The sequence below is a fragment of the Corvus kubaryi genome, unplaced genomic scaffold, assembly GCF_017639235.1.
Source record: "Corvus kubaryi isolate FWS band 111438036 unplaced genomic scaffold, C.kubaryi_AGA036_p1.0 130, whole genome shotgun sequence".
Classification (NCBI taxonomy): domain Eukaryota; kingdom Metazoa; phylum Chordata; class Aves; order Passeriformes; family Corvidae; genus Corvus; species Corvus kubaryi.
In genome coordinates this window covers 77,734-103,127 of record NW_024580665.1, presented here as the reverse complement: position 1 = coordinate 103,127, position 25,394 = coordinate 77,734, and the positions used below count along the sequence as shown (strand labels likewise).

The following is a 25,394-nucleotide window of genomic DNA, read 5'->3' as shown; positions in this document are numbered from 1 at the left end:
TGGTCAGAGGCACTGGCTGAAACCAGACCTTCACCACACTTTGGTGATAGATGTCATCCTGGTAAGAGCAGTGATTAGGAGATGCTACCCCAACCAGAGAGGTTGCACCATGTTGGTGTCTAACCCCTTAGCATCAGCATGATGCTGCTACTGCAGATTCTGAAATCAATTTGGTATTGCTCTTTGCACAATCGTGGTTCTTGTGCACACAAACACTGTGGGGTTCCTATCCACTCAGGGAGCTGTTTCCCCTGCCTCAGGAAGAAAGGGGCACACAATGCTTTGAGCAGGTATTGCTTTGTGGTGCCAGATTTGGCTGAGTAGTGTCTCTCATCTGTGGATCTCCCCTTCAGTGAAGTTTTCCCAGCCCCACACACAATAGGTTCAACCACAATGAATCTACAGCTCTGCTCTCAAGGTCTGCAATGCTTTGACTATTGAACACCACTGTACTCTAACACCTGCAAAGCCATTACCCAAATGCAGCTTTATTTCAATCTTAATCCAGCTTCTCTTGGCCATGCAAAGCACCAAAAAGCTCACCTCAACAGGCCAAGGCCAACTACATAAATTAAGTTTTAATTCTGAATTATTTTAAGCTTGCCTGGCTATTTGAATTGACCACCTTACACGACCCAGTTCTCCAGCTCCCTCAAGCTACTGCCCTTACACACGGTATACTCTTTGACTGATCCATGATGGCTGTGTAGCCTACCAATGGCATCACAGGGAAAGGACACAGGACCGCAGATAGGGATTCCCACTGCACAGGCACCCTTCACATCACTTCATCCCAATTCCATATTGAGATTACCTCTAGCTGCTGTTTCTGAAGCACCTCTAAACCAGCAAAAGTCCCATCAGCAGGTTCTGCTTTATATTCTTTCAGACTCCTGAAACTGTCATGCTGGGAGAGGCAAGTTCCCTGCTATGCTTATGTTCACTTGGGAGTGGACTGTGAAACTTTGCTCCAGTTGTTGCACAACTCACCACTGCTGCAAGGGAAAAGTCTGCCAAATCCATCAGGAGCAGACACACATGCTGGAGTTAGTCACTGCTCTTAGCTTGCCAGAGGTTGTCTTCAGATTTGGAGGCATGTCTCAGTGGGGTATTCACCTCTGGACAAGTATGTTCCTCCAGCAAATCCAGGTTAGAAGCTCAATTTCTCCTAGCAAGACCTGCATGGAGTGATGCCAGCTATTTTTCTAAGCAGCACTTGGGTAGATGCCCAGCAGAGATCTGGGCTGCAGAGAAGGCAGGGCCACTCCAACAGTATGGGAACAAATGCAGCAATTTAGCATTCCTATGCCTTCTGCTCAGACTTTAACCATTACCCCAACATCCACTGACAGCCTGGACAACCTGATCCTTCCCCTTTTGCATGCTGGCCAAAGTGTTTTCTCTCCCTTCATGACAGAACCAGATTCACTAGCTTCAATCATCTTAAATCCTTAGTAAAAACAACTGCTGACCCATCAGCCAATTTACATGCCTTTGACAGTCCTGCACAGCCAAGGAAGCTCTTTTGGGTGCAGTGAAGCCTGGATAATGATCAGAACCCTGACACAGAACTGAGCTGTAGCCAGCATCCAGAGAAAACCCAAAATCAGCATCAAACCTGCCCACAGCATCAAATAGGAATCAGCCCCTTGATAAAAGCCCAGGAGAGCCACGTCCTCCAGGGCAGCATCCAGAATACTGAAAGCTCAGGATATGAACAGAAGTTCACAGGGATTCAAGTATACAAACCCTCTGTCTCACAGATAGAGAAAAGAGACAGAGAACAAGCAGTTGAGGATGCTTGGCCACATGATACCAAATTGCCCAGAGGCTGGAAGGAAGCACAAGTCAGAAGAACACAAATGCTTCCATTCCAATTGCCCATGGAAGGGAAAAATAAAGCTTCCCCAGTCCTCAGTGAAATTTCCGCCAATACATCACCATCCTCTGAGCCAGAGCTGCCTCTGATGCACATTATGGGGTGATATGCAACCCTGGAACAGAGTGGATGGATGCTTGGTTACTCTCATGTCCCAGCATCTATGAGAAGAAGGCTGAACCAACAGAAACATAAAACTGTTTTGGGACTCAAATGGAAGGGAGAAGCACTAAAAGCTTTCTGCAGACCTTACACTCTTTGAAGGCTCCTGTCATGGAAGACCAGGGCCAAGTGGATTGGATGGATCGTCACAGAGGAGACCAACTGCACTCACACACCCCCATCATGCTGCAGGCTCACAGCTACAGCACACAGACCTTGCTCAAAATCTATTACACATATCTACAGAGTACTTATCATCTACAGGGCACAGCAGAAAACAGATAAAATACTGCTCAAGGCACCAATGAACCTTAAAAGCCTCTTTGAGAAATACTCCTACTAAGTGTTGCATTTTGACACACCTCCAGTTTTAGTAGAGCAGCTACTCCAAGGTTAAAAAACATTTGAAATCATAACCCACTAGATTGGTTTAACTAACTTTTGAAATAGTTTGTTCATATCAGTGGAAACAGAACAGCAATATTCTCATTACCTAGCTAGTACAACATGGAACAGGTGATCCTTTCAAGACTTCACAGGAAAGGAAGAGCTGAACGCTCATCTGCCTGGAACTCACAAAAGCAAATAAGACTCAGAGATTATTTAAACTTAAGTGCAAGAAGGTAAACGAGAGGAGGGCTGAGGTCAGGGGTCAGCTAATGGACTGAAACTCAGAAGGCTTCATTTAAATTCCTGGCTCAGGCACAGAAAAGTCATGCAAGCCTCTCAGGAAATTCTTACGTTGATAGTAATTCTTATTCTTGCATAGCTCCCTAAAAAAAGAGCAGCCTTAACACTTCCTTCTGCTTATTCTGTACCTTAACCATAAACGCCTTCAAGAAAGTACTTATCTTTTACCATCCACTGCAAAAACTCAGCATCCCTCATTTTATGAGGAGACTCTCAGAGCAACAGTGTAAAAGACAGTGGGCTCCCTGCCAGCGTAAGCAAGGAGGAATGAGGTTCACAAGGCTGAATCAGTGCAAACTTTCTTCCCCAGAAGCAATTGGGACCTGCTTGCTGAGACCTGCAGGTTACCCTCAACATGCTTTAAGCATATGTCTCTTGATTTCCAAATATCCAGCCCCAAAGGAGCCCAGTTCCTTACAAGGTGAGCTGCAGACCTGAGCCTGCACCCTGGTTCAGGAACAGCTGGATAAAGTCCTGCAAAGCCCACACAGCCCAGAACCCTCTCCATCCCCCAGTACCTCCAGCTCTGCTCCCAGGTAGCACCTTTGGCAGGTAAAGGGAGTGATATCCAGTGTGCCACGATAAAGCAAGAAGCATTACTCAGTCTGTTAAACTTCCCTCCCACCCGGGGCGGGGGGGATCAACCAGATCCCTAAATTAAATCACAGTACAGTCACTGCTTATTCAACACCAGCAAACAAGCTCCTGCAAGCCAAATACCCGGCATGATGGTGCTGATTCCTGGCAAGCTGGACAATAGGGAGTTTCAGCTATTAAATTTGGGAGGGTGGGTTCTGTGCAACCTTTTAGAAGGTACAGCTGTGGTCAAGCAGTTTGCAAACTATTTTATCAGTTGAAGGTAAATAGAGCTGTCCAGAAAGAGCACAGCCAAGGCTGAAATTCTGGCTGCTCAGATGATAAGCACTCAGAGAAATGTGTCAATTAATGTTTTCTTAAATAAGAAACAAAACACTAGAAACTACAAACCATACTCTGCATGTTGTAATTATGTTTCAAAAGTGTCTTAAACCAGAGGAATTTCAGTAACAGATCTCTAACTAGAAAAAGCTACTGATAAAAGAAAAACCCTTTTCCATTCTTCCCCTGCTATCTGTAATCTTGTTTAGAAAGCACTTGTGAAAAAGGGAAAGAAGTCAAAATAATTTGTTTCAGAGCAAGAAAGCAACATTAGACTGCAATAAATCAGTGTCACTGCACAGCTGTCCTAGTGGCTCATGAAGTAGGAAAAAACTCTGTAAATTCAACACTTATTTACTATAGAATGGATGGTATAGATCCCATCTACTCTTAGCAAAATCAGAAACATTAATCTCAAAAATTAATGTGAAATGGCTAGAAGTGAAGGAAAGCTGCTGGCTTTGCCTCCCAGGAGGTTGCAATGACAGTGAAATCACATTTAGTCTAACTGCAGGGTGTTCCCCACACTTCTCTATAATTTAACTTAATATGGGGAGGAGCAATAGGCAGCCAAAGGCAGCAGTCGCCAATTCAGGATCAGGCAAGCTCTCTACTTCACGAGTCTTGGATTTTGGATAAGCATTAATAATGTCCACAAAACGCACTCTAATCAGCATGTTTCAAGGTTAGGTAAATGCATCCAGCATCAAGGTTAGGAAAATGCATCCAGAACTCCTGGAACCGAGCACTAACTTCTCGTTAGGTCCCTTCAAGCAGCTTTGCCTCCTCTTCCTCGTTCTCCCTCCGTTTCACAGCTCAGCCAGTGCTCAATGCCCCTAGGACAGATGTTGTGGTTAAAGAGACATATGCACTGTAAACAGCATGCAACCTCATCACTACTTTGAATTTCAGGAGGGTGTGAGAGTCCTCCAGCTGTAGAAATCATTCTTTAGAGACATGCTTTGTAGAATAAATGCAGGGTAAAATATCTCTTCTCAGCCTTTTGGCTAAGAACCAGTATATTATCTGTTTAACAAAACAACTAAGCAAAACCTCAGAGCAATACATGCAGTACAAACAAAATTAGGTACATGAAGAAGCTATACTAGAAGTGTTCTATCGGTTTGCAGACAAGTTGAGTTTTTAGCACAAAAAATTCAGCACTTCAGTTCAATACTTAAAAGTACTGGTATGCACGTGTTTCAAACTAGTAGCAACTACTAAAGTATTTAGAGAGTCTACATTGGCTTCCAGCATCAGGTATAGCCAGAAACCACAGCAAGCAAGATAAACTCCTCTGTTAGTTAGAAAACTAAATCCTGCCAGCCTGTAATGCCTCATGCCATTCCAGCTGGAATAGCAAGGCAGCATTCAGAGCCCAACCTCTCCAGGTGAAAGACGCCAAAAAGTTCAGGAGCCGCCACAGCCAGCAGCCTACAGCCATTTCCCAAAAGCACTCTGAGCTCCTCGCACCTTCTGCAAGGCAGAGGTTTAAATATTTAACACTTTAACATGCAAGTTTAAGCAGTTTTGCTTTGTAAAAGCCTGCTGCAGACTGAGATGGAATGACTGTGCCCCAGCGTTCTGGGAAGACACACCCTCAGCCCTCGCCTGAAACATTAAACCGTCGGTGATGCACAGTCGGTGGCAGCCCTCGCTGCCGCTGTTTGCACGCTTCAAGTGCACTGATAAATTCCAAACTTAGACACATCAAAACTTGAAATTCGTTCTGCCCTCAGCTGTTTTCGTCTATCTACTACAGCAGTAGCAATCACAAGACATTTTGCAGAGAAAAGCAAAACAAGTCGTTGCAGGACAATCTCTGGCATGTGCCTGCATCCGCACCGCCGGGCAGCACCCACATGCCAGCCCGTCCCGAGACACCCTTCCTCAGCCTTCCTTACCTGTCCTCCTCCTCTCTCCTCCCAGGGAAGGCGAATCGCTCCCTCGCCCGGCCCCAGCGTTGAAGCGTCTCCCACGCCCCGAGCCCTGAGCTGGGCAGCCAGCATTCCTTCCTCCCTCCCCGCCCAGCGATGGGAGGTCGCTTCCCCGAGAGCCGCAGAGGGAATGTGGTCATGTCGCGAAGAGACGCGCTACAGCGGCCAGCGCCGGACGGCCCGAGCATCCCGTGAGCATGAAGCACCCAGAGGGGATTCTCCCCAACAACCAGCTCTTGTTCTTTTGTTGTCTGGCACTTGGGAACAGGAAGCAGTGAGATACAGAGCTTTTAGGTAAGCAAACTATTTTTTTTCCTTAATAAAAAACAAAACACAAACCCAAAACAAAGCAAAAAAAACCAAAACAACCCTCTACTGCTCTTTACTCTTTAAAAGGAATGCATTTCTCTTTGCTAGTTCTCACCGTGTCCAGTCAAACAGCAACGCAGTTGCTTGTATTTGGCTTTATGTACTTATTTTATGGATGTCTTTGAAACAACCGGAAGCTCAGAGAACACTAAGGATCCAGACCTATTTGGCCTCAGTCTGCACTGAAGGAGGATACTGCCTGCTATTTCACCTCATAGTTCCTCAAAAATGGAAAAAACCAAAAAAGTGGTCTGAATAGATTAGATTAAATTAAATACAGAGTTCAGAACTGGCCCATACTGTAATATATTGCATTACCTCAGTAATTAATCCCTGTCTGTTCTAGATGAAACAGGGACAGATATCTGCTGCCAGCCAGGAAGACACAAGCAACAGAAACATCATGTACTGTGTGCTGCTGATGCAATGCACAGGAGCAGAATCAATCACCAGAAAGGTTAAGTGGGCTTTCCAGACTACAATCAGGTATGTCAGAAATTTGTGTTCTTGTTAAGTCCATAATGTTTGAGCATTCCCATAGCTAAAAGGAAAAGATGCCATTTACTAATAAACACAATATTTGAATTAGTGAAAAATTTGACGAACTCATGACTGTTCTAAAAATTATGGTCAATATGGTCACTGGGTGGTTTTTTTGTTGTTTCTCTTTAAAAATTACATCAGCCAGGAAAGTGAGTCACTGCCTGGTACCATTTCTTGGATATCACCTAAAAATTTAGCTTCCAACTGTGAAGTTCCAAAAGAGGTATAAAACACACCCCAAAAAACAAAACAAAACAAAAAACCTAACCCCAAACCCATAGCCTGCCAGCTTCCTTAAGATGGTTAACATCATGGAAACCAAAATAGAGGGTTTTATGCCCAGAACTGCAGCTGCAACTTAAAAGGAATGAAGCTGGATTGAAAAAACACTTCTGCAGTCCACAGAGACCAGGCTGAGTGCACATCAGACAGGTTTTACGGAAGAGCGAGATTCTGCTCTGACTTGCACCAGCAACCGGCCTCAGCATCCCATCAGCCTCTGGGTACAGGAAGCCCAACTGGCTGCTCTGACCAAAACCAGGGACTTCATCGAACCTGTGAAGTCTTGGGGCAAACATGCAACAAAAATGAAGAAACTCATCTCATGAAGTTTAGTGTCTCCACTTGCTGTCCTACATGTGAGTATACTGCACAGCATAAATTTATCCTTTAAGGGTTAGTGAGGCTTCGGGGCTTGACAGGTCCTGGGGAGAGCATGCCAGAGCCCAGCTCCCAAACTAGGTTGTGACTTTTCATCAGTGGCAGAGCCATTGCACAAGCAATGTCTGCTTTTGAGGGGGGAAAAGAAAAGCCTCCTCTCCTTGTCTCTGTCATCTGTGTTGCTGGAACAGCAAAGCAGCACCTGCAGGTGTGCAGGTGGCAGATTGGCACTGCAGAGGCAGATGCCTAAAAGCCCATGGGTCTTCAGCCCTCTCCTTACTCACTTTTCTTTTTTCAGGTAAGTGTAAAGCATCCTACAGGGCTACCAGGTATAACCATTCCCTCTGACTGACAAGGAAATGACATCCCTACCCCCTGTCACCAGGTAACACAGGTCCTCAGTGGCTCCACCACAAGGAGTTCAATTCACACACAGTGCACGTGAAATACCCATCTTCCACATTTGCAAAGGATCAGAGATAGCCAGTTTTTCCAGAGCTTTAAGAGCACTTTGCTCTCTGAATACTCAAAATCCAGTCCTGGCGGTCCAACCTGCAATTACAGTCAAACCTAAAATAGCACCACGGCAGTGCCAGCACTACTCATCTCCACATCATGTCCCGAGACTCATCACACCAGGGTGTGGCAACAGCATGCAGCAAACGAGTTCCCTGGGCACTCCCAGCCCACTTCCTCGACACACCTGGTCACACACCACTCCCCACTCTCTTCCAAAATAGGAATGTTTTGGTAGAGCCAGTATACCAGTGTATTTTCCTCTTCTTCCCGCTTTAAGAAATCCTTTTAGGGAAGAAGAAGGTGCCTGAGGTGCTCAGGTGACACATCCACTCCCCTGCATGGCACACTGTGATGTAGGTTTATGCACAAGGAGAACTTCCAGCACTGGTAGGATTCCTCTAGCACATCATTGCACAAGGGGACACATCTCCTCCAAAGCTCCAGCTGCCAAGTTTCACTGGGAAGCCACTAATGCATATTTGCTCTCCAGAAGGTATTCAGTGATGCCTGTGGGAGCAGCAGCTGCTGCCTTCCAGGTGACAAGGGAGCAGAGAGGGTAAATTCAGGAGTCATCTTTCACTACAAACCCTCAAGAACAGACCCTTTGGCAAAGTTCTGGGGGAGGAAGGGAGCTCATCCAGTGTGCTGGCCTGGCCTTTGGCTACGGCAGGCTGTGCAGCCCCACTGCTCTCCCCAGTGAGTCCAGAAGAGGACAACCATCTGCTTCTGGACACCAAGTTTTCCTGCCCACTCCAGAAGTAGTATTTTCCTCACTAATGCCAAGAGATACCATGCTAATGTTGGAAGTTGTTTAAAATAACTGATAAAATCCATGGTGATGAACAAGTTCCTGGGCATGCTACAACTGTCCTAGTGATTTTTGGGATGGGTTTTAACTGTGGGCACTTCTAGCTCCTGCCTAAAATATCTGTTTGCTGGGATACAGCCAGGTCTACTGTCAACCAGCCATGGGGGTATATGACATGCTGGTCCACTTCAGCATCCCCATGCTAGAGAAACCTCCATGGCCAGAGGGCTGGACCACAGCAACCTTGGGGGATCCCAGAGCCAACAGAGCATCAGCAGACCTTGGCGAGCCATCAGGAGTAGCAAAGGTGGCTCAGTCTCCTGCCTCTGCCTGCTCTAGTGCTGCAAATCAAGTGTTTTCAGGAATATCCCCTCTCCTTACAAAAAAACAAACAAACAAACAAAAAAAGAAAAAAAACCAAAAAAACCCCCAAAAAAACGGAAGAGAGAAGAAGGAGAGGTTCAAAAGAATACCTAACTGAAAGAGAAAACCAGGTAACTTAAACAGTCTACTTCACTAGAGAAAGAACACCATGCTCTACGAGTCAGGGCTTTAGAGGGCTAAGCTGAGTGGCCAGCCACCACCCCATTTTGGACTGACATCAGTGACCATTTACCATGTGCAAGATGTTCCCCTCCTCCAGTTCTGTCCACATTCTCTTTTAAATATAAGGATTTAAATGAAATTATGAACAGATAGAAGGACTCTCACCTGTACTTTTTGATACAAATTGAGGGTTTATGCACTTTTGGCTTTCTCCCTCAGTGCCAACCAATGGCAGTGTACATCCCATCAATGTAAACAGCTATGGAAAGATGTGACAACTGAGGGACAAGCATTTGACCTTAACTCCTCAGTTTATCACAGTCTTTTTAAAGAAAAAACAGGTCCATCTTTGCTAGATTTCCCCCTTAAAAGCTTCCTGAGCTGATCTGTCAGCAAGCCTTTCATCTGGAAGAAAGCAAGACATTAGCTGGGCTCACACTTATTTAATAAAAACCCTGCATATGCAGGAGGGATTGAAAGTTGGCCTTTATTTTAAAAATGGCTGCAAACTTGAGTATGATTTTGCAGTGCAAAACAGATCTGAGGACTCACCCGATTTACCCTGTTCTTCACCAGTGCTCATCTTAGCAATTAACCAGCTTAGATCCGGGAGCCATGCAGTCACCAAAGAAGTCCACAAGTATGCCCAGAACACCGCACAAAGGATATTTCATGTCTTGCTATTTCATAAGGAAATCAGGAGACTTCAACTGATGTCAGCTCCAGGAAATGAGCCAGAGGCAGATGATGCCAGAAGCAGTAGGCTTTATATTTAGTACTGAGTCACCCACTTTATTAAATTCAAAAGACAAAAAAGGTGGGTGTGGAGACAGGATAAGTGGGAAAAAAGTGAACAAGTTATTCTCTTGAGATCATGGGCCATGGGGAGTCTAGGGTTGGATGGGGTGTTTTTGTAAAGGAAGAGCGAAATTAGAGATTACCTGGAAACCCTTTTGCACATCCACTGGAAAAGCAGTTGCCAGATGAGCTGCAATTGCCGGATGAGCTGCACTTCCCAGGGCAGAAGCCAGCACTGAAAACACTTCAGGGGTCTGCAGTGCCTTTGGGATTTGCTCTGGCCAGTCCTGCAGGCCTGAGCAAGGCACCACCAGTCCTGAGGCACTTTCCCATCCTTTCTGCTACACCTCTGAGCCAAAGGAGAAGCCATTGGAAGGAACTTGGAATAGAGAATATTTTTAAGCCAGTTTTGCAGCTTCACCTAACCAACCACGAAGTGCACTTTGCAACAATCACACCCCAAAGAAAACACTTTGGGTGATTACAACAGCATCAGATGAAGGCTAATGACTGTTACTGAAACATGGGAAGAAGAACTGACCCGACACAGTAAAACTGCACCCAGGTAGGGCTGATATCCAAAGGCCATCCTGTCCCTTTCCTTCTCCTCAGCATTTCAGTCCCCCACCATCCTGGCTGGTCAAATGGACATTTGAGAGGTCAAATGGACACAAGCACAAGGAAGATGAAGCAGTGCAGAGTGCCCACTGTTAGCACAGCGCCCCAGTTAGAACCAGCTCAGCCACGCCACAGACCAGGCCGCTGGAGAAAGAGTGGCAGGAGGTCTGGTAGGAGGGTCTTGGGAGGCACAAACACACGTTTTCATCTTTCATTTCTACTGCCAGCTCTGTCTATTACCCAAGTCTGTCCTTGACATGACTTAGGCAATCCTCTGCTCTTTTGGAGAACATGCTCTAGATGACTATCCACCTTCAGTCCCTACTCAAGGCAATAGCATTTTACACTAGAACTGCACTATTGCAGAACGCAAGTGACTGTTCACACAATATTTCTGAACAAGGAAACCGTTCTGATCCATTTTCTGGCAACATTCTGTTTAGACACATCTACAATTGAGAAGTATACAGCATTCACGTGGACTGCATCCTCATGGAATGTATTAATATGGAAAAGCTGCCATTTAATAGGAATGTAGTTCTTTGAACTAAGATCTTTTGACATACACAAAAGTTTTAAGAAGCACCAAAAAATACCCAATCTTAATGCAAACGGTTGCACAATGCAAATTACAGGAGTACAGATTTGTTCAGAAGAGGTTCGTATTTTCATACAAGTCTGTCATAAGCCTTTTAACTTTCTGTCAGTGATAAATACTCTGCAGCCTGAGCAGCAGCAACACCTGTGTAAAGTTTTCAGCTACTTGAGCCAGATTTCTCCCCTGGGAAGATTCACTTTCTAAATACTAAAACATAAATACTGCCACCAAAGCCAAGCACTGCACCTCATTTCAACTTTTTTTTAGTCAACTGAAAACAAGAGCTCTCTAATGCCAAACACCACCAGGGACTTGCCTACAGAAGCACCCTACTAGATTACTAATAAAATTGGGGTAATCTTCAAAATAAGATTACAACAGTAAAAAAGATGTGGTTTGAAAAATAGATCTGTGGACTGTAGCAAGACTGGCAATTATGCAGAACCAGAGGTCAGGAACTGCTTAATACCTTCCACCTATACGCAAGAAGAGATTACACCTCTGCAGTCACAGCCTGCTCCGGCCACCAAATGGACATTTGGCCAACTGTTGACCACTGTGCAGACCAGTTTGCTCCACCCACTCCTGGCCAGGTGGGAGGCTGTGGGAAGATTGCCACTGGGTGGCTCCTCAGTCCCACACAACCCATCTACACCTGCAGGTGAGCTCCCACTATCAGAAAGGTTTCAGGTACTGACCAGCCTGGGCAGCAGCACACACACCCAGCCCAGCCAGCGAGAATCTCCAGGAAGAGGCTGGTATCTCATCTGGACATCCTGCCAGAGGCACATGGTTCATCATATTGTGCAAGGGGGCCTACAAGTTCATCTGTGTTGAACTAGTCCAAAATCTCATCTCAAGGGACATTGAAGCTTTTTCTGGTATTTAGCTCGTGCAAGGGAAGCTTGTGGGCTTTCCTCCAACTGCTCTTTTTATCTCAGTCCCCAACAGAAAGTCTCCTGTTGGGAGACCGGATGGACCTGCTGGACAGGGTAATTCCAGGGACTCCCACAACTACTGCACTCTTTTCAAATATGTAGAAAGGTGGGGTTGAGCTGGATTACCACTCACACATACACTGTAAGTTGTTGCCCATAGCCTTTAGGTCCCTTGAGCACCATCTTCACCACACAGCTCATTACAATGCTCATTAGTAAGTCATCTCACATTTTCCAGACCATAAAAAACAGCTACTAGTAGCAGACTGATCTCTGTGCTGTGAAGCCAGTCTTTGACAGATTTCATATAGTCTCTAGTCTGTTGTTGCTGTTGAGTTTAATGCTTTATGAATTAGTATTAAAGAAACCCTCATCCTAGAAATTAAACAAAACAAAACTAAAACCCAAACATCTACAGATCCTACATAAAGCCAAACAAGGCATGGTATTTGATAGAAGGCATGAAGCAACTTTGGAGCTCAGGCAGAAGAGGTAGATCAATAGCTGGGAGCAAGGACACCACAAGGTTCAACATGGATTACACCAAAGAGGTTCAAATGCTGAGCAAGAGTATCAGTTATGTGTGTTACACATGAAAGGGCAATGCACTAAAGAAAGTGCAATGCCTTGCTATGTGCCAAGTTGATATCAAACCAATGCACAGAACTTTAATTGCTAAAGTGAATCATTGACTGGTACTGGTTGTAAAGGCTCTTGTGTAACAGCAGGTTTCAAGGACTGTACAGGGCAGAATCTCACTCCATTTCATGACTTTCACAACTCTTTTTATACAGATCTTCAGAACACAGGAAGCAACAGGACCAACTAAAACAATCCTATATAACTCATAAAAAGTGTATATACTACTTAGAGAGGGGGGGGAAGGGGAGGGAGGAATAAAAGTTGTTGCCATAAGTGAGGGCTCTAACTAATGTAGGCTGGGTACTGCCATTAACCATCCATCCAGCACAGCTACAGTGACTTCTGGGAGCTTCTTAGCTGGGCAGAAGCAATGTCAGTTTTTCAAGTTTTCAACAAGAAGTCTGACTATGCTGCCTTTGCTAGAGCATTTGGTTTATATAATACAGTGGCAAGAGCCCAGCTGGAAATTAGATCAAAGAGAACATTACAAAGGGGTGGGCAAAAGAAGGGCAGGACCAGGACTGCACAGGAACCTCCTATCCATGTCCCCAAAGAAAGCTTAGTCCCAACCTCAGCCAAACAGTGCAGAAAGGAACAGGCTAAAGTTTAGGTCAGACATTAAGGCTGCTTATTCAAAATGTTTTCAGTAGGCCTGGTTTCCCCTCTCTCCTTATGGAAAGGTGAATTCTATCTAAGTGAGGATTCAGAAACTTGCTTATTATTACCAGGAGCACTGAGAAACATGAATACTTTTGTAAATGTATTTCCATTTGTTCTCTACGGACCTTTAGAATGTTGCTAGCTCAGAAACAGTTCTTAAAAGCAAGGGCCAACTTTCTCCCTGAAAGCCTGCCCAATACCAATCACAACACGGTAACTTTATATACACCCACAACACCCTATGTATTCCCTAAAATGAAGTCCTCACAATCCATTCTTGGAGACAAAACATTTTGTGCAAAATTCAGGAAAAAACAGCTTAATTGCAATATTGTTTTGGAACTCACTTCCTTTATTTCTGTGACCAGATGGAGACAAGCACCTTGTTCTATGCTGGGTCAAGGAAATGTTTAATTACAGGATTTATAGCAGAATATATATGTGTATATACCACCACAGCACTGCAGTTGCTCAACAGTTATAGCAGAAGGCACACACTGGTTTAGCCCAAGGAAAACAGAGATGGGCTGGAATATCAGCCTGCTCACTAACATCTTGCTGCAGAGGCTCCAAGGCAGGAGAGCATTCAAGCCTGTCCCTGGGACAAGACTAAGCATCCTGGAATCTCAAAACCACAGCCCTGTTCCACACCCAAACAACACTCCACAGACCTTTCCTGGCAGATTAGCAGAAGGGAGCACAACATTGCAATGGCAGCATAAACAAGGACCAGAATTCATGATCTTTCAGACCCAGCTGAAGCACTGCTTCACAAAATATGAGTGCCAATTACAGGGATAGGTAGCTTGAATTCAAGTTTCCACTTGGTTAGCACTGCACCAGACAAACTGAGAACTTAGGTCCTTGCCCAGCAGTTTCATCTGCCGAGAGGGGCTGCACCAAGATCTTCCCCAAAAACAGAGACAGAGACTCTGAAAACCCATGGGACCTCATCCAGTTACTGACCTTCCCAGCAGAGCAGAGTCAAAGGCAACAAGTTCAGTCCTACTGTTTGTGAAAGTAGAGCAAGACACTTCTACCTTGTAGTACACAAGAGAGAGTGGAAGAGGCAGATCAGCAACCCCCCTTCCCTTGTTATTTTGAGCAGAATCCATGGAGCAGAAGTCCTGGTACGTGGGCTCCTACCTCCAGGGCTGGGACAGTACCACATGCACCAGCAACATCACTGAGGCAAAGATCAGTACAAACATTAAAAAAAAACCCAAATCTGATCAAAAAAAGGTACTTTGAGGGAATGCGCACATAGGAAAAAAGGACTTCAGCTATAGTTTTCAGATAACACAACAGGCAAGGAAGAACACAGAAATGGCACACAGGTGACTGTGCGAACTTGTTTCAGGAACAACCCACTGCACATCACCTTCCATCTAACCCAAACAGGATACAAGCTTTTGTTATCCAAGGTCTTCAACCTGAATTTCAAACATCTTGTGCATTCAGCTCTGGAGAGCCTCTAATTTAATCACTAATATATTGGCAGAAAATAAACCACATAGATATAATGCAGAATCACACACCTTCCTATTTGCTTTCTATTATAGAAATACTTTTCATATGTTGACCTTCAGGAAAAAAAAACAAGAGAAAACGAAGGGGATTTTTCTAAAGCTTCCTTTCCCACCACCTCAATGAGACAACCACTTCAGTAGCAATCTAAGAGGGTGTCCCCAGAACTCTGCAATCCCCTTGCAAGATAGTCTCCCCATCATTTGGACACAAGGCAGAAGAAGCAGTTCTAGCACACACAACTACAGCAGAAGCTGCACTAACAGGGCATAGGCCAGGGGCAGGATTACCTACAGCATATCTCTGAGCCACAGTCCCATTCTGCACCTTGTATGGGAAACACTGACACCAGCCAGCAGCATTTCTGATGTTACTCAGCCTGTCTCATCTACCAGATTATCAGATTTTCTTCTTCATGCTTTTCGCCAAGTTGGTGTTTTGCAGGTTTTTCCTTGTCTTGACCTGACCCTGCAGTGGGCAGCAGCTCACTTTGCTTTGTGTAAGTTCCTGTATTTATACAATTTTTAAAAACAGCCTGGCTAGCATTTTTTTCAAGAAAAAAAATCAGTTTCCTCTAGCCAAAAAAAAAAAAAAAAGTCTGTAGTAAAGACATAACTGTAGGAGTCAGTTTTTCCACTTCAAGAATTTGAGATATGAATAAATAGCCCCTTGACTCTCAAAGTAAAAAACATGCAACTGAGTTAGACAGAGGCTGAAAGCTCATCCCTAGGCTTTGGGGGAAATAAAATCCTTCTAGTGTCCTTCTACAGACAGTTTCATGACTGTTTACAAAAGTTTTATGAGACAATACAACATTTTGATGTTTTTTCTATTCTAGAATAGAATAGAATTACCAGAAACAGAACAGGCCAAGGCAGAGTCTACAAAAACTGAAGAGAAGGCAGCATTTTCTCCCATTACAGAAAGACCTTTGATCACCAAGGTCACGTAAACCAGGCCCACAGAGCATGCTATTCATAAACAGCCATGGAACAGGCACTGGGCAGTCTTTCTGCCCTCCTCCCATCACACTCCCCTGCTCATTTACTCCCACCCCTGCCCTAAACAACCAAAAAGGCTGTGGCTAAGATGAAGGAATTACCAGGCAGCACCACCTGTTTCCAGATCCTAGGTCAGCCGCATCCTGCCTTTCCCCACAGAGTGGGCCGGAGCCTGCCAGCAGCGTTTCCTACCATCCTGTAAAATGACTTGCTGCCTCACCAAGCATGGCCAAGGACAGTGGAAAACAAATGAAACAACAAAAGAAGTCAACACTTGAGGTTCATAAGGCAGAGAACAGATGCCCAGGGCAAGGAGACACTCAGATCTTCCCTCTGCTATCTCATGGCAAACCACTCAGACTTGCCTGAGAAGGCTGGGTTTGAGGCTTGGCTTTTCCAATAGGAAGTGGGGGAATGAAATCGCCACACCAGATACCAGTCAGCCTCTTGCCCTCAATGTTTTTTTTCTGTTTTATATGAAGAGGGAGGAGTGTGCAGTTCAGTCCTGGACAGACAGGACTGAGCTGGAGGCTGTGGGGCAGGAGCAGTCTCCTGGCCACTGGATGTTCCTGCAGCACCTGAGCTTAGACATTCTTACAGTGGCAGCCTAATGCATAGGCTGTGTACTAGAGTTTTCAATTTTTTCAGGTCCTTCAAGAAGCACAGCTAAAACTTTGATCAACATCTATGACAACTACATAGCTGGCAGTCAGACATCTGGGTCTACAGCTTTCCAACAGTGGTCACCTTAGCACTTTTGGATTAATTAGCAGCAAACAGATTTTCTGAGGTATTTCATAGCTGAAGGGCTTCCTGTGGCTGCCAATACCCCAGAAACCAAGACACAGATGTGTTGTGTACAGTTTTCAGCCTGATTAAAAGGAAGACTATTTTTAATCCAAGCCTATGTAGGGTGGGGCTCAGTCTCCAACCAGGCCAAAAAGCCACTATAACCCACAAGACCAATGCCTGGCAATCTTTGCTTGCAGGCTGATGTCTATTCTATTTTGGGGATGGGAGGAATAAAAAGATATATAAATTAAAAACAAAGGAGGCTATGAAAAGTGAATAGAGGGAAGGGCCAGACTTATCATGTGTATTTTGGTCTAAAGAACAGGGATCTAAAAGAACACAAATGAGAATTACTCTATTTTCCATTTCCCACAGAGTTTATAATTTATAACATGGGCTGAGGAGAGTACAGCCCCAGTATATCTTTACAAGAGGAAAAGCCAATCCGTGGGTCCTTGCACAGCAGTGAGACCCTTGGGAGAATGAGGCAGGAAAACAGTCACCAGCCATGGACATACCACCAGGATCCCATACAAGGTTTCCTATTTCAGACACCAGTACAAAATCTGTTGGGACAGCTCACTCTTTTGTGCAGTTGGGACTGCAAAAAAAGGCAAAGTAGAGGACTGGAAAAGAAGGGAAGTTTTGTTTATTTAGGGCTTATGGTCAACAGGCAACCAATCCACTTAAAGCAGAGATTTTTTGTACTCTCAGCACCTAAACAAACCCAAGATCCCACAGACCTCAGACGTAACATACCACCAAGTTTTATTTGTTACAAACCCTGTCTTAACTTGGCATTCAAGCCAACTCAACACAGCCATTTACTTTCCCACATTAGCCCCATGTTCCTTGCAGTGCACAGGTCATTTGTCTAAAAGCAGGTACAGATAGCTTTTCTCACTGTCTTCAGGTATCCCTTTACCACTCATCCATAAACTGTGAAACACTTGCATAGGCATCAGCATCTCTAGAGATCCTTCTTCACCTGGCCAGGGCTGGATCATTAACCCAACTACAGAAGTCTGCAATTACTTCTCTTGGCAGAATGCAGAAAGGGCAAGATGAAGAGATGGTACATTGGGATAAGCGGAGGACCAGCAGTGATGAACCTCAAGCACTGCTATCACTTTGGTCACAGACTTCTTTAGAAAAAAAAGCCAACATTAAGCAACACTATGAAATCTAACCCAAACATTATAAGCATAGCAGCAAAACTGGATGCTGAACACCTTAACACATGACTATCGACAACTTCACTTTGTCCTTCCTTGTTCAACACAAGTGACCTCATCAACGACCTGCTCTCTCACTTCCTCCACTAAGGGCAGTATGTGATAAGGAAACTGTGAATGAGACAGTAAAGTCTATAGTCAGCTTTAAACAGAAAAAAAACCAAAAAAGCTTACTTAAAACATCAGTAATTAGGCCTCCTGCAGAGACACTACACTTTATCTTCTCTTGAAGATCACAGTAATAGTCTGTCTTCCCAGCTATTCAGTTGGGACTCCCAGCAGCATCTGTGAGCTGTCACTCCTTCTACAGGAACAAAAAACCTACTGAAGAGGCAGGAAAAACAGCTGTAAGCATTTCAGAGAAGGAAATGAGACAAGGAGACTGCTTAGAAGCATATGGCCCATATGGATTGACATGAGCAATCAGCAGCAGTCCTAACCAGAGCTTCCCATTTCAGACAATTATCCTGCTCCCCACATCCTCAGATGCATGTCAAATCAATAATTATTTTATTACTTCCATACTAATTCTCAAATGTTAGTAGTGGACAGACCACCGTAGCCCATGGGGACGGCCTGGATGTTGAAGGAGTCGTCAATCTGCCCCCAGGAATGTGCAGATTGCCCAGCAGCACAGGGTGTTGGAGAGTGCAGACCAGTCAGCACAGGGGAACACAAAGAAGGGGACCTAAAGCAAGCAGCCCACCTGCCAAAGATACTGCATTTCATGGGCAGTGGTCACCCTCATGGCTCAGCTGCTGAAAGGTAGAGATAAACTAACAGGAATCAGCTGGCAAAACAAACAAAAGGCAAAGAATGACTGTGGATAGCTCTATTTCTGCTGATAGAAACTCTCCTGGGGGCACAGAAGCTCCCTTTTCATCACCATGCCACTCACAAACCCACGGCAAAACTAGCTTTTAAGTAGCCCAGGCATGAACCCACAAACCCAGACAGGAACCCTAGCTGTTAGAGGAGCACACGTGATATAATTCTTCCAAGCAGGCCAGACAAGACTTGCTTATCATTCTTGGTATTTTTAATCTATTACCAAAACAAAGCCAACATATAGATTCCCAGAAGACCAGTGGATGCCACAGTAACTGAGTGGACTGGCCGGCCACCACAGCTCAGCACCCTGCCCACGGAGGTCCACACCCCTGATGGGAACAGAACTGCTGGGAGAGGGTAGAAGAGCCAAGCAAACAGTCCTGCTGACAGGGCACCTGTGGGTCAGCACTGATGTCAGATGTGCCCACTGCAGGGAAGAGCTCTATCACCTCCAATGCCACCACCTCCAGATCAAACACTAGCAGTGGTGGCACTAGCAGAGTGCAGATGTGCATGTGTTCTCCTCCCACCCCACTCTCCACCTATTAGGTGGGGACTTCTGTCTTCAGCTCCATCAATTCACCACATTTACTTGCTCAGCTGGTACAGGCTGCTCTTTACATGGCTGGCAGATGACCCAGGAACACATCATATACCTGAAATCTCAAATGCAGTGCCTGCTGCCCACATTGAGCTCTGCAGCCACAAACACACAAGTCCCATCTTTTGGCTGTAATCAAATCATGTCTTCAGTCAACAGTTAAAAGAGTGGGCCTCCATCACCCTCCCCAGGCAGCATGTCCCCAACGTCACAGCACACCCATCCCAGGTGTGCCAGTGCCATTTGCCAGTGCAGATGGGGTGGGCTGGGGGTTGCAGCACAATGAGATGAGGAAGGAGGACTTCTGACAGCCAGGATCCCCTGCCCCCATGCTGATGGCACAATGTGACAATGCCCCCCAGGTAAAGTAGAGGAAATCTGAGTGAAATCCTTCACTTGGGAAGTATCTGCACAAACCAGAAGACTTTTCACAGACCATTCTGCAGTGCTCCAAGTGAATCTCACAACACATGGAAAGGCGTTATTCAAGTCTCCACTTCAGAGAAACTTGACCTAGAAACAGGAAAGACATCCAGGGCAGGAAACACTAGCAAGGACAGGACAGGCTTGACCCATCACCTACAACTTCAGCATTGAAGAGCACAAAGTGGGCAGCTGCTGAGACTGAAGCTGAACTAATGCTGCGGTGTCTAAACATCACCCACCTCATACCTACTCCCTGCACAGACCACACTGGAGATATACGTTTTTAATTTACTAAATCCAAGAGAGACAGTACACCCATAGGAACACCCAAACCCCTGTGTACAGAGCAGGGGACACAACAGTAGTTCATTCATGACCAGCAGTCACATGGCTGAAAGGGATTACAGCAGCCCAGTCACTGTCAGCTGAGCTGCTGCTGCTCAGAGGACCTCCAGGATGCCCACTGAGCATGATTGCTCCCAGTCACAGCACCCAGGGCCCAGATATTGGACCATCACCCAACTGCTTTCAGTTTTCATACTTCCCACCTACTTATTCACCAGCAGCAAGACAGCAGGTACCTCTGGGGTGGAAAAGGGCTTTAATGGTGCAAGCAGGGACAGCTGATTCTGGATAAGAGTCTGAGCAACTCTCTCGGATGGTCAGAAGACAAATGATCCTTTCAAGTCCTCCCCTACCAGCAGTGCTGCAGGCAGAGCTCTGCTAAGACTTTACTACCCACCACAAACACAACCACTGCTACTTGTGCAATAATCCAATTCCCAACAGGAATGTATGTGCAAAGATGTCAACAGATGCCTATCAAGGGGCTTCGGGACCAGGGATAGGTGATGTTGTGACATTTGTTACAGTAACCCAACAAATACTGGTTTAATTCAACTTTGCATCACCCTCTTTAAAAGAGTTGGTCTCAGTTTTGCAACATGCTTGAAAAGAAAAGATATTCAGGAATGTTTTGCTTTGCATATGCATTAAGGCTATTTGGTAAACTTTTAAAATTCAGTATCCACCTTTCACACATCTGCTGGCAGGAGTTTCTGGATTCACATTTGGCTTTTTCGATATAATTAGCAACTCTAATAACTTTCATGAGGTCAATGTCCAAAAAGATACACAGATTACTAAATGCACACTAGTACTTACTTCAAAAAGTGCTGAGCATGCAAAGGCCAGTAACTGGTTGATAAATATTAACATCTCATGTTGTGGCTATTCCAAATTTGACAAGAAACTTAAAAGAAAGCTAACAATTAATATCTGTTATTGCACCAGGCAGGTTGATAGCTTGTCAGTCACATGTTTAAACATCTGGCCTGGAGAGATGAGAATCTGCTTTTTTTATGCTGAATTACTGCTCTAATATATCTGGAGGCAGAGTAATATTCAAAGCCTGAACAAAACATCAACTTAAACGATGTTTCTTTTGCTGCTTAGTGCTACTTGGTGGTACACAGATAAAAACCAAGTAGCAGCTGCATCAATTTCACCTGTCCAACCCTCTGCAAACTGCACAGCAACACTGTAGCAGCTGCCATCTCCGTCCTTCCTTCCCCACCTTTGCTTTCCACTCTCTTTGTGATCGGAATCACCACCATATACCTGCACAGGGTTAAACTGCCTCCGAACATGGCAGGTCAAGAGCTGCCCTTGTGAACACTATTAGAGAGCCGGGACTGTGCTTTGTAGCACTGATGGATCTGTACAAAATCTGTGCTGGAATAATGCAAGCAGGCTTGATGCTGCTTTTCCATCACCTCCTTTGCCACAGGCAATTCACATGCAAGAAAATCAAGCTAACAGGCCTGTTTCTAAAGAGGGACAAATGTCCCCAGAGAATTCCAATCCACATCTGTCAGCATTTTATGAAGCAAAGAGATGCAAAATATTGTAACTTAAAAAACAAATCCCAACCACAAACAAGAAATAGCTCATACTGATATAAAGCAGAACTTACTGCTCTTTGGCTCTGCTGAAAACACAGCCCCTTTGTGTTTCGCCACCTATTATTTAATGCTGTGTAAAATGGATCACCAAGAACATTATCTGTGTGCTGGGACACATCACCAAATAAATTACCTCCTAAAATATCAGCAGCAAGACAATTTCAGGTGTGAAATGAGCCACTGATCACATCATCTACTTAGATAAGGAAGTGCATTACAGTATCTATCAGGGGCACACCCTCCCTAAACTTACTGCCAATCATGTAAAAGAGAAGTATTTATCTTCTCCCATGCACTATGTTTTACGTTGTCATAAATGCAACTACTATACTGAAGCTCCAAGTGGAGCACTTGCAGTTTAACTACACAAAAAGTGCAGATAAAGCCGTTCACAAGGCACACAGATCACTCTGATCACCAGCAGCTGCTTAAGCACAACTACTGAATTAACTGTCCGTAACATCCCTTCCAATCAATCACTGAGCAGCAAGCACTCTCCTTTGCTTCCCTCAAGTCAGAACTGCTGTATTTCCGCTTCTCTAAAGCCATTTAAGTCACTGCACTAGAAAGCCAAGTTAACACAGGAAAGAGTTACTAGAAGACCCCGCATGAGTGGATTAAGGACAAATTCATTTAACAAGGCTGCAATTCCTTCACTCACCAGCTGAATCTCACAACACCTGAAACCCGGAGCAGAGAAGTCAGTAAGGAAGCCCCAGGGGAAGGCTTCCTCTGCATTTATCCAAATATCTAACGAAGTCATCAGTCCCCAGAGCCCTGTCTGCTGTAAAGCTCATCTAGCCAAAAATGGTAAATAGGTTTCTGGAGTTTGGGGCATTCTTAATCTAGGGAGATGTTTGCATATTTTATGGAAGGGGAAACTTCATCAGATTAAAATTCATAAGAGAACAAAGACCCTGATTAAACACAATTCTTTATATCTAGCACTGAATGACTGAGTTTAATAATCACATCTCTTAACTCAGACAAAGAATGAGCAATTCATCTTTCACAAGCAAAAAATTCCTTCAGAGGAGCTTGGTTACAACCAAACAACATCCTCAAATTGTTAAACCATTGGCAAGATAAACAGGGTGTGATAACAGCAGTGTTTGGAAAAGGTTTCCCTTAACAAATTATTTTCTTACTTTTTTTAAAGAGTTATTTAGATGCAAACAAAGAGATCTGGAATTTAAAGTCTCTGCATGCATACACCCCACATAAGGCCATCAAACACCCCCAGGACAAAAATCAGCTGCAGAATATTGCACCCAGGGGACTTGCCTCGTGTCCAGTAATCCCCCTGAATCACTGCTCTCCACTTGCAAACCACCAGCAGCTCCCCCTTTGCACAGGGTTTCTTTTCGAAACAGCTTGAATTTCTATACATCACTATGCACAGCACTAGCACATACTGATCTCGGTTACTATTCCCTCTTTATATCCAGGTTCCAGCTGTTGTCTTTAAAGTTACTTTGAGCAAGTCTCCCAGCATTAAGGAGTTTTGCTTCTCAGGTTACCAGCCTCACTGGAGAAGTCACAAGTGTTACTGGTTGAACAATGGCTCCAAGTTCTCATGCAAAAGCAATTTACTTGAGATACCTATTATCTTTTATAGTCGCTTCTACAGATTTATCAAAACCAGGAAACCCAGCTCTCACATTCCACTGAAATTGTGTAACAGCAATAACAACCTCAAAGGCTGATTCAGTGGCATTTGTTCAGATCTATACCAGCAGCTCTCCTGAAAAGAAATCAGTAAGTCCAAGTGATGCCCTGCTTGAAGGTACAGATGCTCTTACAGAGCAGGCACATGCAGCCTGTCCCAAGAAACCATTAACTGGAGGTCAGTTCCCATCCACATATTTCACCACTATTTCTACTTAGATAAAAACTTACAACTGGAGCACAGTCATGCCTGCAGAGTTGTTACCTCTGTGAGCACTGGGACTTGATGTTATCCATTAGAATACTTCCAGCCAGCATCGGGGTGCCCCAGCAAAGGAAAAGTCTGAAGGTTTAAATCCTGAAAAATTGCCTGCTCTTCTCTTTCCCTTCCCAGGCTCCCAACAAGAAGCCATTGTTAAGGAGAGTAGGGTGACACTTCCTCTCCCGGTCCAAATTAGAGATGTATAAAAATAAACCCACACAGCTGTCACACGACTTCATTTCACCTCGCTTCAATTAGATGAGAAGTCGCTCCCATTTCCTCACACTCTCTGCCTTGGGAATGCTATCCTGCACAAAAGAGAAAAGTGAAATGCAAACCGAACCCCTTTTCAGTGCCGCTCTGCGGGAACCCACAGCGGGAAGAAGCACTTCCCCGCCCCTCGGCCGGGTTCTGCTTCTACCAACTCGCACAAAGCCCCAAGTCTGCCGCCGCCGGGGCTCCATCCCAGCGCCGAGCCCCGGCGGCGGCCGCGCGCAGCGCATCCCCTGCGCCAGGCCCGCCCCGGCTCAGCCCGGGGGTGAAGTTTTCCAGGGGGATGAATCGGAGAAGTGCCTTTTCATCGCCGCGGGGAGCTAGGAGCGGCGGCAGGAGCGCGCCCGACGGACAAGTCCCCCGCGTCCTGCCGGGCACCCACGCGCGCCGGGCTCTGCGCCCGCCCCGCCGCCCCACTGCCCCAGCATCCCCCGGAGACACGCCTGGTCGGCAGCGGAGCCGGGTGGCAGCGAGGGCCGGGCCGGGCCCCGCGGAGCCGCCGGGGCTGGTCGGCGCCTCCCCCGCTGCCGCCGCCGCCGCCGCCGCCGCGCCCGGGATGCTCTGGCGCACGTCCAGCGGCGGGGCGAGCGCCTGCAACTTTCCCCGAGTTGGAGCCGCGCTGAAGGAACCCCGGGAGCACTCACCGTCCGCACCGTTCCGAGCAGTCCCGCCACGCCAGCCCCGCCCGCTGCCCGCGCTCGGCGCGCCCCGGCCCCGCCAGCCCGGCCCCATTGGGTCGCCCGCCCGCACATCACGGTGCTCCGCGCTGCGAATGGGCGGCCGCGGAGTCACTCAGGGCAGAGCAGAGCTGAGGCTCCAGCCAGGGCACGCCCCGTCCTCGTCCCTGCCGCCGTCGGGCTGCCCTGCCGTGCTGTCTTCCCCGCTGTTCTCTGCCTGCATCCCTCTTGTCCTGCATGTATTCATCCCCATGCCCTGCGTGTATCCCCAGTCCCGCGCATGCCTCACTCCTGCTCGGCAAGCATCCCTCATTCTTCTGTGTGCAACTCTCCTCCAAGCAGGCATCCTTTCTTCTCTACATCCCTTCCTTCTGTGCTCGCGTCCCTCCTTCCGTGCAAGACTGTGTCCTGTCTCCCATGCAGAGGCAGCCCTGGCTGCCTCAGCCCTGCCACGCAGACAGAGGAGCTCTGGGCTTCCCTTGCAAATTCCGCTTGTCTCCCCAGGAACAACACTGCGGAGTGATGCTGAGGATGTCCAAGGAAAGCTGGCGCTGGTGGGCACATTGGTCGAGGAACTCCCCACAGAGTGGAGCCAGGCGCTGGCTCAGGGCCTGGCTCCGGCAGGGAGTGAGTAGAGTGCAGGAGCCTATCCCTTGCACCCTGTCATTCTGTTCTGGACAGAGAGCATTGCCATGGCCTTTCCCCACACAGCTTCTAGCTGTCCAATTTGGGATAGGTGACCTCATAACTGTCCTAATTTCTACATTTGCTACACAGATATTCACACCGAAAATTGCTACAAGGGTTCAGGAAATCAAAGGCCTTAGGGATGCTTTTTGCTTGGTGGAGAGC

General features: G+C 46.1%; 1 protein-coding gene and 1 long non-coding RNA gene across 8 annotated transcripts in view; one reads left to right on the top strand and one right to left on the bottom strand.

Moving 5' to 3' along the window:
* The window catches only part of PLS3 (plastin 3), a 50,479-nt gene extending 25,889 nt beyond the window's left edge, over nucleotides 1–24,590 (bottom strand). For 2 of the 6 annotated variants that reach the window (XM_042027453.1, XM_042027496.1), the window contains exon 1: nucleotides 5,554–5,638. The gene's annotated coding sequence lies outside the window, so the exon portion shown is untranslated. Of the gene's footprint in view, nucleotides 1–4,402; nucleotides 4,486–5,553; nucleotides 5,639–18,014; nucleotides 18,122–23,595; nucleotides 23,850–24,509 lie in introns of those variants that run through there. The other 4 variants (XM_042027471.1, XM_042027462.1, XM_042027490.1 and 1 more) reach the window with 4 other exon arrangements.
* On the top strand, nucleotides 5,701–8,539 carry LOC121664296. 2 transcript variants are annotated; one of them, XR_006015951.1, is made up of 4 exons: nucleotides 5,701–5,880; nucleotides 6,302–6,441; nucleotides 6,897–7,136; nucleotides 7,457–8,539. It is a non-coding gene; the product is annotated as an uncharacterized LOC121664296 (long non-coding RNA). The 2 variants fall into 2 exon arrangements; XR_006015944.1 differs by lacking the exon at nucleotides 7,457–8,539 and having other exon boundaries at nucleotides 6,897–7,232.
* Nucleotides 24,591–25,394: the final 804 nt, after the last annotated feature.